General features: G+C 35.8%; 1 long non-coding RNA gene across 2 annotated transcripts in view; it reads right to left on the bottom strand.

Annotated features, from left to right (window-relative positions):
- The window catches only part of LOC143299107 (uncharacterized), a 14,631-nt gene extending 508 nt beyond the window's left edge, over positions 1-14,123 (bottom strand). The window contains exons 1-6 of one of the 2 annotated variants that reach the window (XR_013057475.1): positions 12,406-14,123; positions 10,744-10,789; positions 9,731-9,790; positions 9,117-9,170; positions 7,885-7,971; positions 1-1,300 (exon numbers count right to left, since the gene is read on the bottom strand). The exon at positions 1-1,300 is cut by the window's left edge and continues 508 nt beyond it. This is a non-coding gene — a long non-coding RNA (uncharacterized LOC143299107). Of the gene's footprint in view, positions 1,301-7,441; positions 7,972-9,116; positions 9,171-9,730; positions 9,791-10,743; positions 10,790-12,405 lie in introns of those variants that run through there. The other variant, XR_013057474.1, reaches the window with a different exon arrangement.
- Between the last annotated feature and the right edge of the window lie 648 nt (positions 14,124-14,771).

Below are 14,771 nucleotides of genomic sequence, written 5' to 3'. Positions count from 1 at the left end.
TGTGGTAGACGTGGTTTAGCACATATATGAGTTTGTTCTAATGCCACCATCTTGAGAAACTGACATTTTGAATGTACTGATGGAAATGGTTTCTGAAATGACTGACTGGTGGTGGAAGAAGATGAGCTCAGGTGGTTGGAGGGAGTGGTCATCAACCTGGAGGTTGCTTGTCGTTCAATGAGGGAAGCACTGGGCCAGCTTTTTAGCTGAAATGCTTTAACTGTAGTGATGTTCTTGTTTTCATTTATTTATCTTAATATCATTATCATTTTTTTTTTTTTTTGGTAGGTGTGACTTTGGTTAGATATTAAAATAAGATATCTTCATTTATCTTATTTTAATATCATTATTATTATTGTTTTTTGTTGTTTATTTTTGGTAAGCGTGACTTCGGTTAGATGTAAGTAATGGCTGCTTGTGTTGCAGCAAGTTGTGGACTTTATTCAGAGTGGTAAATGTGTTGGGACACTGAATATCAATCACCACAGTGATGGTTTTCATTTTGGCTACTTCTCATTCATAAAAATGCTGAATTAAATATGTAATATAGTTTCTGCCATGAACTTAGTTTTGGGATTTAAAATCTTGAACATGAGTTAGCCATTAAAAAAAAAAACAATTTGTGTGTGACTGTGTGTCATATAATATTGATCTTGATCTTGTATAAAAAAAAAAAAGGGGGTGTGGGGGGAGGGATTTTGTGTGTGTGTGTGTGTGTGTGTGTGTGTGTGTGTGTGTGTGTGTGCATGAATAGTCGTATGCATGCACATATAACTACATGCATCAAATTGGCCTTTCCATTAATCTATCGATAGAGTAAACCAATCAAACCTGAACATTGACATAATTATACATAATACGCAAATTGTACATAACAGGCATAGAAAACAAAAAAAATGCCAGCAGGCAACTCGTATATCCTAGGTCCAAATTTGAATACAGCTTTGCAAGAATGCACAATTATGAAGTCCAGAAAAATAAATAATCATGGCTATCTTGAAAAAAATGGATGGGAATGAATAGCATGGCTGAAGTAATAAATGACAGAAAAGGAAAAGTGACATATAAAATGATAAATTTTCAGGAGAGGGTTTCCAGAGGGTGGGCATAGTATTTTAATGGAAAGAGTCCCTGACATCCCCACAGGGGCACACAAACAGCACCTTCAACAAACCAAACATCAACTGATCAAGCAACAGAGGCTTATGATGTTGTATTGTATTGTGTTTATTTAGATCAAAAGCATACAGGTTTTCTCACAGAAGATTCTGTTGTTCCTGTCCTAGCTGATGTCCATTTCCTGAAACAGAAGGACGACGAATTGTCAGTCATAAGAGATAAATATGCAAAGACATGTGTTTGCAACTGAATTTTGTCGGGCTTCTACCATACAACCTTTTCAGCAAGGGAAACCCAAAAATGCGTGCATCATGCCAGCTGGTATAGTTTGTGGAACAAATACCCACAACCTGTCCAGCATGGGAGGCCCTACCAGGCATGTGACACATCAAATGACATAGCTCGACAGGTCACTGAAGCACTCAAGCTACCCCACCACGACAAGGTATCAGTTCCATGGGGTAGTAACATATCAAGTTTATTCATGTATTCATTTGTCAGAATGTCATATACAAACCAATGTGAAGCTCACTTTGTAAAACACAATATATTAGCACTAATGTTTACTGAATAGTTTGCAATTTAAAGAAAAAAAAGTAAAACAATGGATTCTGTTTAAGCATTTAAATCTGGTCTTCTTCTTATGCTACAATTTTTATTGACATTTCACTGTCTGCTGATTAACCATAATTCCATGCCTACAACACCAGTACAAGGCAGTATACCCTCCACACCACAAACCCTCTTCAAATTAGAATGGACCATCTCACGAGAAAGAGCTATAGATCTACATCATATATGTGAAGCAAGTTTTTTTAACAATCCCAAATTTCCTGATCAAGGCATCTATTTAAGAAAAAGTGCATGCCAACACAGCAACGCACTGTTTTGTGCAAACAACATGCACAAGTGTCCAAAGCTTCTGCTGTGGCTGCATGTGATCAAATGTCAATTAATATGCGAGTGTAAACTTCTACTTGTTATGTATCTGATCTATCAACCCGTTTAATGGCAGATACTTGAAGCTGAACTGGACACTTAAACTTTGTAATGATAAAATTTTATGGTGCCAGCCAGTGACTGTTGGATTTACCTATTCTATCAAGTATCATAATTGAGTATGCTTTTCCAAACACACACAACAAAAGAACAATTAGTTTCAAGCCCAGGTTACTGTAACAGTTTGAATTTCAGGACTGGAAACCTGTGACATATATAAAAAGGTAAACATCAATTCATTATACTGTTCACCGCACCCCCTCACCTTTCGTAAAAAAAAAAGATACACTGACAATGATATGTTAAAAAGCATGTATCATTTGTTAACATTTCAGAATCTTAAAATGAATCATTGTATGTCAATCTCAAGTGAAAAATTTAATTCCCCCCACCCCCACCCAAAACAAGACAAAAAGGAATGAGTACCTTTTATGTTTCATCCCTATTATGTTATGATAAGTGTAGCCGGATTGGCTACAATCTTCGTTGGGCCAGCTTAGCAGACGACTTTTGTGACTCGCTGAAGGTTAACAAGGAAGTTGTAAATCGGTCACAAGTTATCTCCCTTTACACGGAACCGCATGATGATTTTCATCCATTTGTTAAATTATAAACACTTCCTTATAGATGAGATTATAGTTTTTATGTTATTGGACTTCAGAAAGATCATACTTCTCAACTGTAATGATATCATTTGGCCAGGTAGCCTATAACTCTTTTAAACTAATATTTATGTCAATGAATTTTGGCGCGATCTTCGAAATCCACTCAGTTGAAACATATAAAATACCTTGTTTTCTATAAATCGATATAGCTGCCGTGGAATTTAGATTGTGCATTACAATGTAAATGATTAAGCTTTCTTCTCGTGTATCGCTTTCCGTGTACACCTAAGTTATAGGCATGCGATAGTACGAAATTTCTGACAGTATTTCGGCCCCACAAAACTCTCTCTTCTTCAAGCCATTGGAATTCGTCAGTGCCGATTTGAGCAAAATACGTTTTTACAATACCTAGACATTTTTATAGCGTGTCTTGCAGATGTTTGCATTTCTGTTATCAATCTGATTCGCATCATACATGTATAGTTGTGTTGTAGTTGGTTTAAACGAAGTATTTCATTGTCGATCACAAGTGCCAAAAGCACCCCAACCGGTGCCGACACGGGAGCTGTCCGTTGAGTTTTCTCTTGAATTTTGACATAAAAAATCTTTACTCTAGAAGCAGATTCTATAGATGATTTTTATATAGTTGAAAATTCAGGATTTTCAGTTACTTAACTGTTGCAATTATATTACATATCGCGACGTTTTAATTGTTGCAATGTACAAAAATGATACATGAACTCGTTAAAAGCTCGTTCATTCAGTGACTCTTTTTGTTTAGTTTTTAACTACATTATTTTTGTAGAAAATGGTTTAGCTTAAGAAAATGCTCGTTTCTTGTAGTTTTGTGTGATATATAATATGTCTATGTTAGTTCCCCGAGCCGAAAGTCAGAAGCCGCCAAATTTGGTCAAACAAACACAAGCTTGGCCCCTCAAGGCTCACGGAGGGCCGGTTTCGTGAGTCGCTTCGCGGCGCTGGCTTTGCGGTTCGGCGGAACAGAATATAAGGAGTGAGCGAGTGCCAGACAAATAGAGAACTCTCCTGGTCTGGAAGAATGAGAGAATAAAAGAAGAAAAACCGGCGCACCGCCTTCCCGAGTCTACCTTGCCTGGCTGCAGCTCTCTTCTGCTAACACCTTATACCTGTCTTCACCTTCTCTAACACCACCTTACCACCCCGTCACATAAGAATAAAACAGAAATATTTCATACATATCTATACCTATCCAACTATCTTTCTCAATAACTCTACAACAGATGAGAAACCTGATGATGATACACAGACACAGAGAGCATGTCATACTCATAAGCAAGAGTAATGACATCAAATATATTAAGAGATAAAAGGTTGACCACCAGACCACACACACAAGAACCATCATTACTTAAAAGGAAGGTTCCCAGGCCTAAAAAAAAAACGAAAAAAAGTCCCATCCTGATTTCAATATAGATACACTATCCAACATGGCTTATGATCGGAGTACCACAACTCCAGTACACTAGCAGGAGTTGGCTCAGGCACATTTGTGAGAACCAGATCCAGTGTCATAGTCTGTGGTGGGATCTTTGATCAGCTGTTGCAGACTGAACTGTTCACAGAACTCCTGAAGAGGTCTAGGCAGTCCACGGGAAGCATCACTGTTGAAGTCTCCTCCAATGATAACATGAGTGTGACTTGTGAGCTCCTGCTGAATAACTGCTCTGAGTTCTGCACACAAAACTGTGATGCTGACATGTGGAGGACAGTAGATCCCAACAACAACCAGTCCTCTAACGCTGGTACTGGCATCAACCACAGTGATTTCAATGCCACTGCTGCACTTCTGGCTAGCACTGCTACTGAATGGCAGACTGTGATCTCTGGTGTAAACAAGTGTACCAGCATGTGAACGACAGCCTTTCACTGAAGCTGTGTTTCTGGCAACCACAGTAAAATCTGCAATCTTGTAGTGTTCCGGGTCATCCTGTTCATGCTCCCATGTTTCAAAAATAAACATGAGGCTTGCTTGTAGCAAGTTCCTGTCTGCACGGAGATCAGCAATGTGTTTGTGAAGTGATCGGCTGTTGTGAAACACAATCACAAACCCTGTGGTGGAAAACTGCTGAAGATCAGTCAGACAGGGCACAACAGGTTCTTGTCTCAGTCTTTCCATTTCCTGCTTGACTTTTGGTGACACTCTGATCTTCTTTGGATCAAAGTCAAGCAGGTGGAGACCAGCCATAGTTCTGGCTCTGCTGAGAGCCACATACACTAGATGGTGGTGTGCTGCTCCCTGAAACGACACTGCCACGTTCTCCAGTGTGGAGCCCTGTGACTTGTGGATGGTGATAGCAGAGTAAGCCGTCAAAGGGAACTGTCTATGCAGAACTGCAACGTTCTGACGTTTTCCAACACGAAACTGCTTCACACTTTGGAAGACAGGAGTCCACTTTGTGTTGATGTTCTGTGTGTAGAGCTGTTTGTTCTGTTCACGGGTCTTTTTCCTGACACCTTCATCATCAAACTCTACCCACAGAACAGACACATGTTCTTCAGATCCGTGATCTAGCAACAACAGCACTTAGAAAAGTGAAGGGGTCAAAGAATGTTCTTTGACACCCACAGACTGCCAGGCTCAAACAGCGGAAAAAAGAGTTTCCATCCCCCCTTATACTGATGATCTGTTTGGGTGCTCCTGCCTCAACTTTGGGTTCTACAGAGGGAAGGCTGCATTTGAACACCAAATGTAACTGCTCACATTTCTGTACCTGCCATTCAGTCTGCACAGGGGTGAATGCAATGTTGTGTTGCTCAATGGAAGTAACAGGTGATGTCTGCAAGCATGAACATTTGTGTGACTGAAACCGCTGAAATGTTGAAAAAACTTTACCACAAAACCTACAATAGGGGCATTTGTGTTTAACTACAGTGGTTGTGCTTTTAAACACCTTTTGACAAACCTCACATTGAATGCGCTTTTCACAATCCATTTTAACAGGAGAATGTATGTTGTCTGACAACATGCAGATTCAAAGTATAGATGCAATTCAGCAACACTTACTAAAACAAAGAGTAAAAGTAAAGAGAAAAAAAACCAATAACTGGATATGAAAACTGTTTCAAACTGTATACAGTTTAATGTACAAATGAATACTTTTATTGTTTTAAAAACTGTTAATCCTATAGTTGCTCAAATAAGCTGATTCCAAAAAGTTGCTGTCTTCAGTACCTGTCAAATAAAATTTAATATACCGATGGTTTGGCCTCATCAGTCTGAATTAAATGTTCTAGCCGCATAAACCACACAACCTGATTCATTGATTGTAAAAAGTTACCTTTAGTTAGTATTACCATAATTTTCAGACCAGGTAATAAAGAATCATCCACCTTACAACTGTCCATAACCTGTAGAGAAATTCAATGCCAGAATAGGTGATTTTCCTGTTCCTAACACACAAACTGAAAGTGAACACCTATTTACCACGTTAGTTTTTCTTTTAAATGGTGAAGACTTTTTATTGAAGAAGCTGTAACAACACAGTTGTTAGGCAACTCAATGATTCAACAAAGAAAAGAAAGAGATATTCCAGTTTCCACTAAATAAATGCTGTACAACAGTGCAATAAATATTCAGAAGTGTTACAGGAATCAGCTGGACCAGTCTTGTTCAGTTTTATTTAGTTGGTGAGAAACTTAGATGAAACTGTCCATGTTGTGAAAAAAAGAAGAAAAATCAAACAATATGAGCAATATACAAGATCACCCATCTTTTTCTACATGGTGAAAATAGATAAGGGGAAACAAGATCAAGATGCTAAACAGCAGTCATCAAGAGTAATTTACCTGACTTGGCTGCTTGGCACTTCATAAAAGAGATAACATCACAACATCACAGTGTAAAGTTGTGAGCAAATTACCTTTCAGACACATTAAGCTGTTAAATATCAAAATCTTACTGACTGTTTTGCATGTTCATCTTATGTGGTTTATTCACTCATTTCATTACATATTTGGGTCAGACTGATATCACATCTGCTAAAAAGTGCTTTAAAAACAGTTCAGCTGTTTAGTTATTGTCATGATGTTAAGCAGGTCATGTGACAACTGTTTCCTGTTTTTGTTTTGTTCTGTGTAATGACTTGTTTCTATTTATCTCTAATGTAGTTACTGGAATTATCCAAAACAACCACATACTTATATTTTGCATTTTACTTTAGGATATTGTAAAAAAAATTTGCTGTGGAATGGTAGTGAAGTGATGAAAGGAAAAATTCTAAATTTGCATTTTATCTGTTGTGAACTTTTCACTAATTTCAGCTGCAAATATTTTTAATAATCTGCAAAAACCTGTTTAAATTTACAAATTCCAACTAATATTTTGTTGTTGTTGAAAATATGGTATCTTTTACCCTAACTTGCATATTTGCAACATTTTGGGGACTAATTCTACAACACAAATGTTATTTGTTGTTATGGTTTTTCTGACTTTCTTCCCTTTCAACATATTATGTTGATTGCATCTATGAGAAGTTTGCATAGTTATTGATGCATACTTTTTTATGGACAAAACAATGTTGACACTTACCTCCTCCTCTTCTGTTTACAGCTTTTGAAAGACAGGGAAAGATAAGTTGTGAAGTTCTCAACTTCATGTAAATGTTAAAAAAAAAATGTTATCTCTTGTTTAAAATAAGTTTATTTTGTGTTTCCTTTTTTTAAATTTTGTTGTTGTTGTTTTTGTTCACTTGTTTGTTGTTGTTGTTGTTCACTTGTTGCTGTTGTTGTTGCCTTCAGAGAAGTAGTTTAAATGCTTTAAATTTTAAGTTACTGTCATTCAAGAGTCAGTTTAACTGAAACATGTCACAGTGTGAATGTTATGAACAGTGTATAAAACTTAACATAAAAAAAGCAAATGTAAACATGATGTTCGCACCAAAGTGGTATATTAATATTATGTTGAATGCATGAAGCAATAAAACAGATCTCTTAAAAGCTAAATAATCAAGTTATAATTTCAAAGAGCATGTCACAAAAACTGGATACCAAATCAGATTTTGGGCCATAAGATTTAAGACAAATAATAACAGAATGTTAAAACTAAAAGCCTGAACATTTGAAATGCTCACATTAAGAAGTGATTACACTGTTTACAAATTAAAGAAAATAAAAATCCACTTACCAAACAATTGCAAGTAATCATGCGAATCTGATTCACACACACTCTCAGACTCTGCCGGTCTCTGCAGCATACGATGATAAGCAGCAGCTGAAATGAACATGTTCAGAATATTTATGTTTGTAAATTGTGAATATATTAATAGTAGGTCAGATCATATTTATAACCTATTTTGACTGTATTCCATTTGTGATTTCACATCCTTTATTTTAATGTATGATCTTAATAAAAGTAAAACTTACATTCTCACACAAAACTTCTGCCATTCTAAGTTTTCACATTATCATAGTATCGAAATATTTATCAACGAATCTGAAAAAAATATAAGGAAAAAAAACAACAACAAAACACCAGAAACTTTATGCTGGTTAAAAGTCTATTCTTAAGTGGTCTGCCTGTCATCATCTGCTTGATATAAAAAAAAAAACATAACAAACATTTGCAACTGTTAATTATAAAGCATAGCTGATGAAATTTTCATGAATGGTATCCTGTGGAACAGGTATAATATACTACATACAACTACAAGTTTACATTAATCAATGAAGAATATCATTCCAATTGTCATTGGCCTAAGACATGTCATGGTCAAGTTCACTGATGATGCAGGTGAGGGGAACATACTGACACCTTTCCAGATGGAGATGACATAGGATTGGTGCCACACAGCAGTGTTCCACCTTTTGCTGCCCTGTGTCTACTCTGATGGCAAATGTTTTCTCTCTCATTCTTTTGAGATAATGAGACTGCTACATGAAATAATCTATAATTGACTTGAATTTGTACCCTAAAACTCACATATATCTTATTATCTATATCTGTATCTATCTATCTGTCAAATATATGCAAGTGTATTTTACATGTATATGTGTATACAGGCATGTGTATTTTATATGTATATCTATCAATCAATGTATCTCTATCTATCTATATTTAAGTTCTACATACATGTTACAACTTGTATATTTAAATAAAGATATAGAATATACACAAAATGCATACATACATTTTAACATACATGTGCACCTAACACTAACAGCTACCCACAACACAGTCTTGTCAGCCAGTTTGGCAACCTTCTCTGATCTATAGCCGTAACAGTTAATATTAATAATATTAATGATGATAATGATCATACTATTCATAGCCATGTTTCAACTAAACACTAAATATAAGAAATTGAGGTCATTTCTTACATACTGTGCTAGCCATCTAAAGAGAAAAGATGATCTTACCTTTCAGTGTTCACAGTGAAAGGGCAAGTCTGTCATGGATCCTGTCATATAATCCTGTCAATCACAAACACTTTTGTTTATATAACACATTAGATCAATGCTACATACACACAACAAAATGTGACTAACACACATACCCACACATACAAAATGGATACATACATTTTAACATACATGTGCACCTAACACTAACAGCTACCCACAACACAGTTTTGTCAGCCAGTTTGGCAACCTTCTCTGATCTATAGCCGAAACAGTTAATAATAATGTTAATGATGGTCAAGTTCACTGATGATGCAGGTGAGGGGAACATACTGACACCTTTCCACCTTTTGCTGCCCTGTGTCTGTCCCTGTAGCAAATATTTTCTCTCTCATTTTTTTGAGGTAATGAGACTGCCACATGAAATAATCTATAATTGACTTGAATTTGTACCCTAAAACTCACATATATCTTATTATCTATATATCTATCTATATATCTATCTATTCTATGCAAGTGTATTTACATGTATATGTATATACATGCATGTATATTTTATATGTATATTTATCAATGTATGTATCTATCTATATAGATATATATCTACATACATGTTACAACTTGTATATTACCTTTCAGTGTTCACAGTGAAAGGGCAAATCTGTCATGTATCCTCAATCCTGTCATATATCCTGTCAATCACAAACACTTTTGAGTTTTGAATATGTAACACATTAGATTAATGTTACATAGTAACATACACACAACAAAATGTGACTAACACTCACACATACAAAACGCGATGCATTTTAACATACATGTGCACCTAACACTAACAGCAACCCACAACACAGTTTTGTCCACCAGTTTGGCAACCTTGTCTGATCTATAACTGTAACAGTTAATAAGAATCTTAATGATGATAATGATAGTATTTACTAATAACTTTTTTTCTCAAAAGTTGTATCACATAACTAAAGTAATAGGCACAAAAAATCCATTTGATGATTGTGGCTGTTGAACTTGTATAAGATAATATGTCAGTCGATCATGTAAAATGATAATTATACATATATATATATATATATATATATATATATATATGTGTGTGTGTGTGTGTGTGTGTGTGTGTGTGTGTGTGTGTGTGTGCGTGTGCATGTGTGTGTGTGCTAACATGTATGTTAATGTAATATATCATATGTACATTTAACACAATTCAACTCTACACAGTATATTTCACACAATTTTAATATAAACTTTAACTGGGTGTTGAAGAGGGAGAGGTGGCATAGCATATTTTGTTTTACTAAATGTATGTTCTATGTGGAAAGCTGTAACTGGTATGAACTAGGTACACATAAACATATAATGATATATAAATAAGCAGCAACAACATTCGACAATCGTAGTCATAACTGACACAAGGCATGCAGCATTGTTGTTGGAGAGAGACGTGTATCTATCTCTATAAAAAATTATATTTCACATTATTATGCAAGAGCTGAATGACAGACAAGTGGAGAGAGAGCCAGGCACATCAACTGATCATACTATTCATAGCCATGTTTCAACTAAACACTAAACATCAGAAACTGTAGTCATTTGTTGTGTACTGTGCCAGCCATCTAAAGAGAAAAGATCTTACCTTTCACAGTGAAAGGGCAACTCTGTCATGTATCCTGTCATATATCCTGTCAATCACAAACAGTAACAATTTACATTTTAGTATATACGTGAAACTGAAACTGTAAGTGTAATGTAAAACTCTCTCTCTCTCTCTCTCTCTCTATATATATATATACACACACACACACACACACACACACACACACACACACATATATATATATATATATATATATATATATGTATGTATATATATATATATATATATATATATATATATATAAAGATGATAGGGAAGAGGTATCATCACGCACGTCTGTTTATGTATATTTGTGCGTGCCTATGTGTTGTGGGTAGCTGTTAGGTACACTGTTATGTTGAAATGTATGTATCCATTTTGTGTGTGTGTGTGTGTGTGTGTGTGTGTGTGTGTGTGTGTGTGCTTGTGTTGTGTGTGTGACTGAATCACATTTTGCTGTGTGTATGTAACACTGATCTAATGTGTTATGCAAATAAAAGTGTTAACATTTTAATCATAACATTATAATATAAATTCATCATTTTAAGTCCAGTCCAGTTACTCAAGGAGGCATCACATTCACAGAGTTTGGACAAATATATATATATATAAATATATATATATATATATATATATATCTGTTAGTAGCTCAGAGAACGTTGCCAAACTCGCTGACAAAACAATGCGTTGTGGGTAGCTCACTAGCTGTTAGTGTTAGGTGCACATGTATACTTGTAAAATGTATGTATTCATTGTGTGTGTGTGTGTGTGTGTGTGTGTGTGTGTGTGTGATATTTTGTAGTGTGTATGTAACATTGATCTAATGTGTTATGTAAACAAAAGTGTTTTTGTACAGCACCTACACCAGATTTCTGGATAGTGTGCTATAAAAGTATCCATTATCATAATTTCCATTATTATATGTTGTTTTTGTTTCTGTTTATAATGTGCATGAAATAAAACAATGAGACTGAGAATGACTGATTTCTAAGTAAAATTTTAATCATAACATTATAAAATAATTTCATGGTTGTAAGTCCAGCTCAGTTACTCAATGTGGCATCATATTCACAGAGATTGGACACACACACACACACACACACACACACACACATATATATATATATATATATATATATATATATATATATATATATATGTATGTATGTATGTATGTATGTATATCTATTATTTTAGTTGTTTTTTTGTTTGTTTGTTGTTGTTGTGTTGTTGTTGTTGTTTTTTTTGGGGGGTTACACGATGGACTGACATATTATTATCTCATACAACTTGAGTTCAACAGCCACAATCATCAAACTGATTTTTGTGTGTATTACTTTAGCGGTGTGACACAACTTATGAGGAAACAAAATTGTTATTAGTATTACTATCATTATTATAATAATAATAATTATTATTATTAAATGTCACGGCTTTCTATCAGAGAAGGTTGGTTGCCAAACCGGTCGAAAAAACGACCCACACGATCAGATTTCTTCTGTTTTCATTTACTCTTAACATCATGCCTATCTGTCTAGCAGTAACACAACAGTCACCTGAATAAAGATAAACATTTGACAAAACTTGTACACAATAAAAGACATCTTTTAACGTTTTCTTTCACTAACTTCGTACTTAGCAAACACTGATACATCCACCCACCTTCTTGATCCTCGATCGAACGACGCGACGCTATCCCACGATGCTTCACGATTTGGAAAAAATGCAAAGAAAAGATATAGGCTCACATTGTTTACACACTTGAGCCAAAAATCTATTCGTTAAAAAGGGTTCTGTATATGTTATTATAAAACTTCGGGTTAAAAGAACAAGAAAAAAAGAAATTCCAACAGCAGTAGCGAACCCCAGGTATTCGAATGAGAAGAAACTGTCTTACCCATTGCACTATCGTGCCACCTGTACTGATGCTCAAAAATATAGTATTTAATTTAAACATGCTTTTTTTAAAGGGCGATAAATCGATTGCAGTATTCGCAGTGAGAACGCTGTTCAAATCATATGATTCTGGTGTATCTTGGGCATTCAAAAAATCTTTAACGACAATAAAAAAATTATTTTTAAGTCCTCGGTAAAGAAGACGTGGCTATCGCCGCAATCACACTGCAACATTTAGCCGTTTTCTCTGGATCTAGATAGATGTACAAGTTTAGTTACACCAGTTGACACGGTCGATTCAATTTCTCTTTTATGTTCATTCCAGTTTTATAGTTTTAAAGTTGATATGAAAATTGAGTATTTTGTTAAACTAAGAACATGTAGAGCCAAGTACAAGTACTTCTAAACGTCGTATGAAGTGAAAAGGACTTCTTTTTGAGAAAAGTCAAGACTGGAATTTTTTTTGTTTCATCAATTCAAGGGTATTAACTCGCATGGTTACAATTTTTAACTGTGAATACCGACTGATTCTGTGGATAATTTTATGGCAGTTTCGGGCATAATCCAGTAAGTGATGAGGCGTTCACAAATCTTTCTCTGAATAAATATTTAACGGTCTCCTTCTCCAACTTTCCATCACATGTTATCGTGTAATGTCAATTGAATTTTGGATTGAACGGGCAGGTCAACAACTTGAAACAAAATGGCGTCGTTCGCGTTCGCAAGACTGAATAGGCCTATGAGCACGCGCTTTGAATGTTTATAAATATGTGTACCCAATCATTATTTTTTGCACATGAACTTCAGGGCTTAGCCAACAGATCTATAAATTCCACTCGTCGTATTGATTTTAGTATTTTCCGAAAAAGACCACTTGGGCGAATGAACATAGTGAAAGCCCTGTACACTGAGAGTAAAATACACAAGCTTTTTATGTACTGAGTATAATTTCAAAATGTAATGTTTAAGATGAGAAAGATCAGTTTAAAGCAAATTAAGCCCCCGGCATAAGTACAGATTAATTTCCCTTTTTTACTATCTTCACCAATACGTTTGCAAAATAAATAAAACTTCCATGCTTAGCAAAAGAAGTTCCTGTTCGAACAAAAAATGAAAATAATGACTGCTCTTGTTGTTGGGTCAGAATATCAGATCAAAGTGCCAAGTTTAGAGAGTACAAAAAATATAAATATAACAGTAAATGCAGTTTGCATATGATTAGGCTTCATTTTTTATTTTTTTGTGCCCATCCCAGAGGTGCAATATTGTTTTAAACAAGATGACTGGAAAGAACTGGATTTTTCCTATTTTTATGCCTAATTTGGTGTCAACTGACAAAGTATTTGCAGAGAAAATGGCAATGTTAAAGTTTACCACGGACACACAGACACACAGACACACAGACACACACACACACACACACACACACACACACAGACAACCGAACACCGGGTTAAAACATAGACTCACTTTGTTTACACAAGTGAGTCAAAAAAGGAAAAAAATGACACACACACACACACGCGCGCGCGCGCACGCACACACACACACACACACGCACACACACACACACACACACACACACACACACACACACACACACACACACACACACAGAGTGAGAGAGGCAGACAGACAGACAGTCACGTACAGGGAGAGACAGAGATATACAGAGAGAGAGAGAGATGGAGAGAGAGAGATGGTTTATTTCATATATGTCACAGGCCCCTGGAGAGGGGACACACAGTAAAAGCCTGACGTCGCACATTCAGGTCTTCATGATGTGTGACAGACACATGCGCTTCGTCTTTTGAGCGCCTGAAATGGACAGAGGAAGCAAGAGAGAGAGAGAGAGAGAGATGAGGGGGGACGGGAGGGAGAGAGAGAACGAGGGGATCTCAACCCCCCGCACCCCCAGTCCCCACCCCACCCCACCCACTTCCCCCCAAAAAAGAAGAACGAGCGAACGAACGAACGATTTTTATTCAAGAGGATAATGCAATAAACATAGTGTGTTTCTTTACATCCGGCCCTCTGGGGCAAGAAAATTGACTGGAAAAACAAAACAAAAGCCATTCACACTAGCAACATTATCAATATTACATACGCATACACAAAACATAGCATAAATA

This window comes from Babylonia areolata, chromosome 24 (genome assembly GCF_041734735.1).
Source record: "Babylonia areolata isolate BAREFJ2019XMU chromosome 24, ASM4173473v1, whole genome shotgun sequence".
Lineage (NCBI taxonomy): Eukaryota > Metazoa > Mollusca > Gastropoda > Neogastropoda > Buccinidae > Babylonia > Babylonia areolata.
The sequence above is the reverse complement of the archived record's forward strand: the minus strand, read 5'-3'. Positions and strand labels throughout refer to the sequence as shown.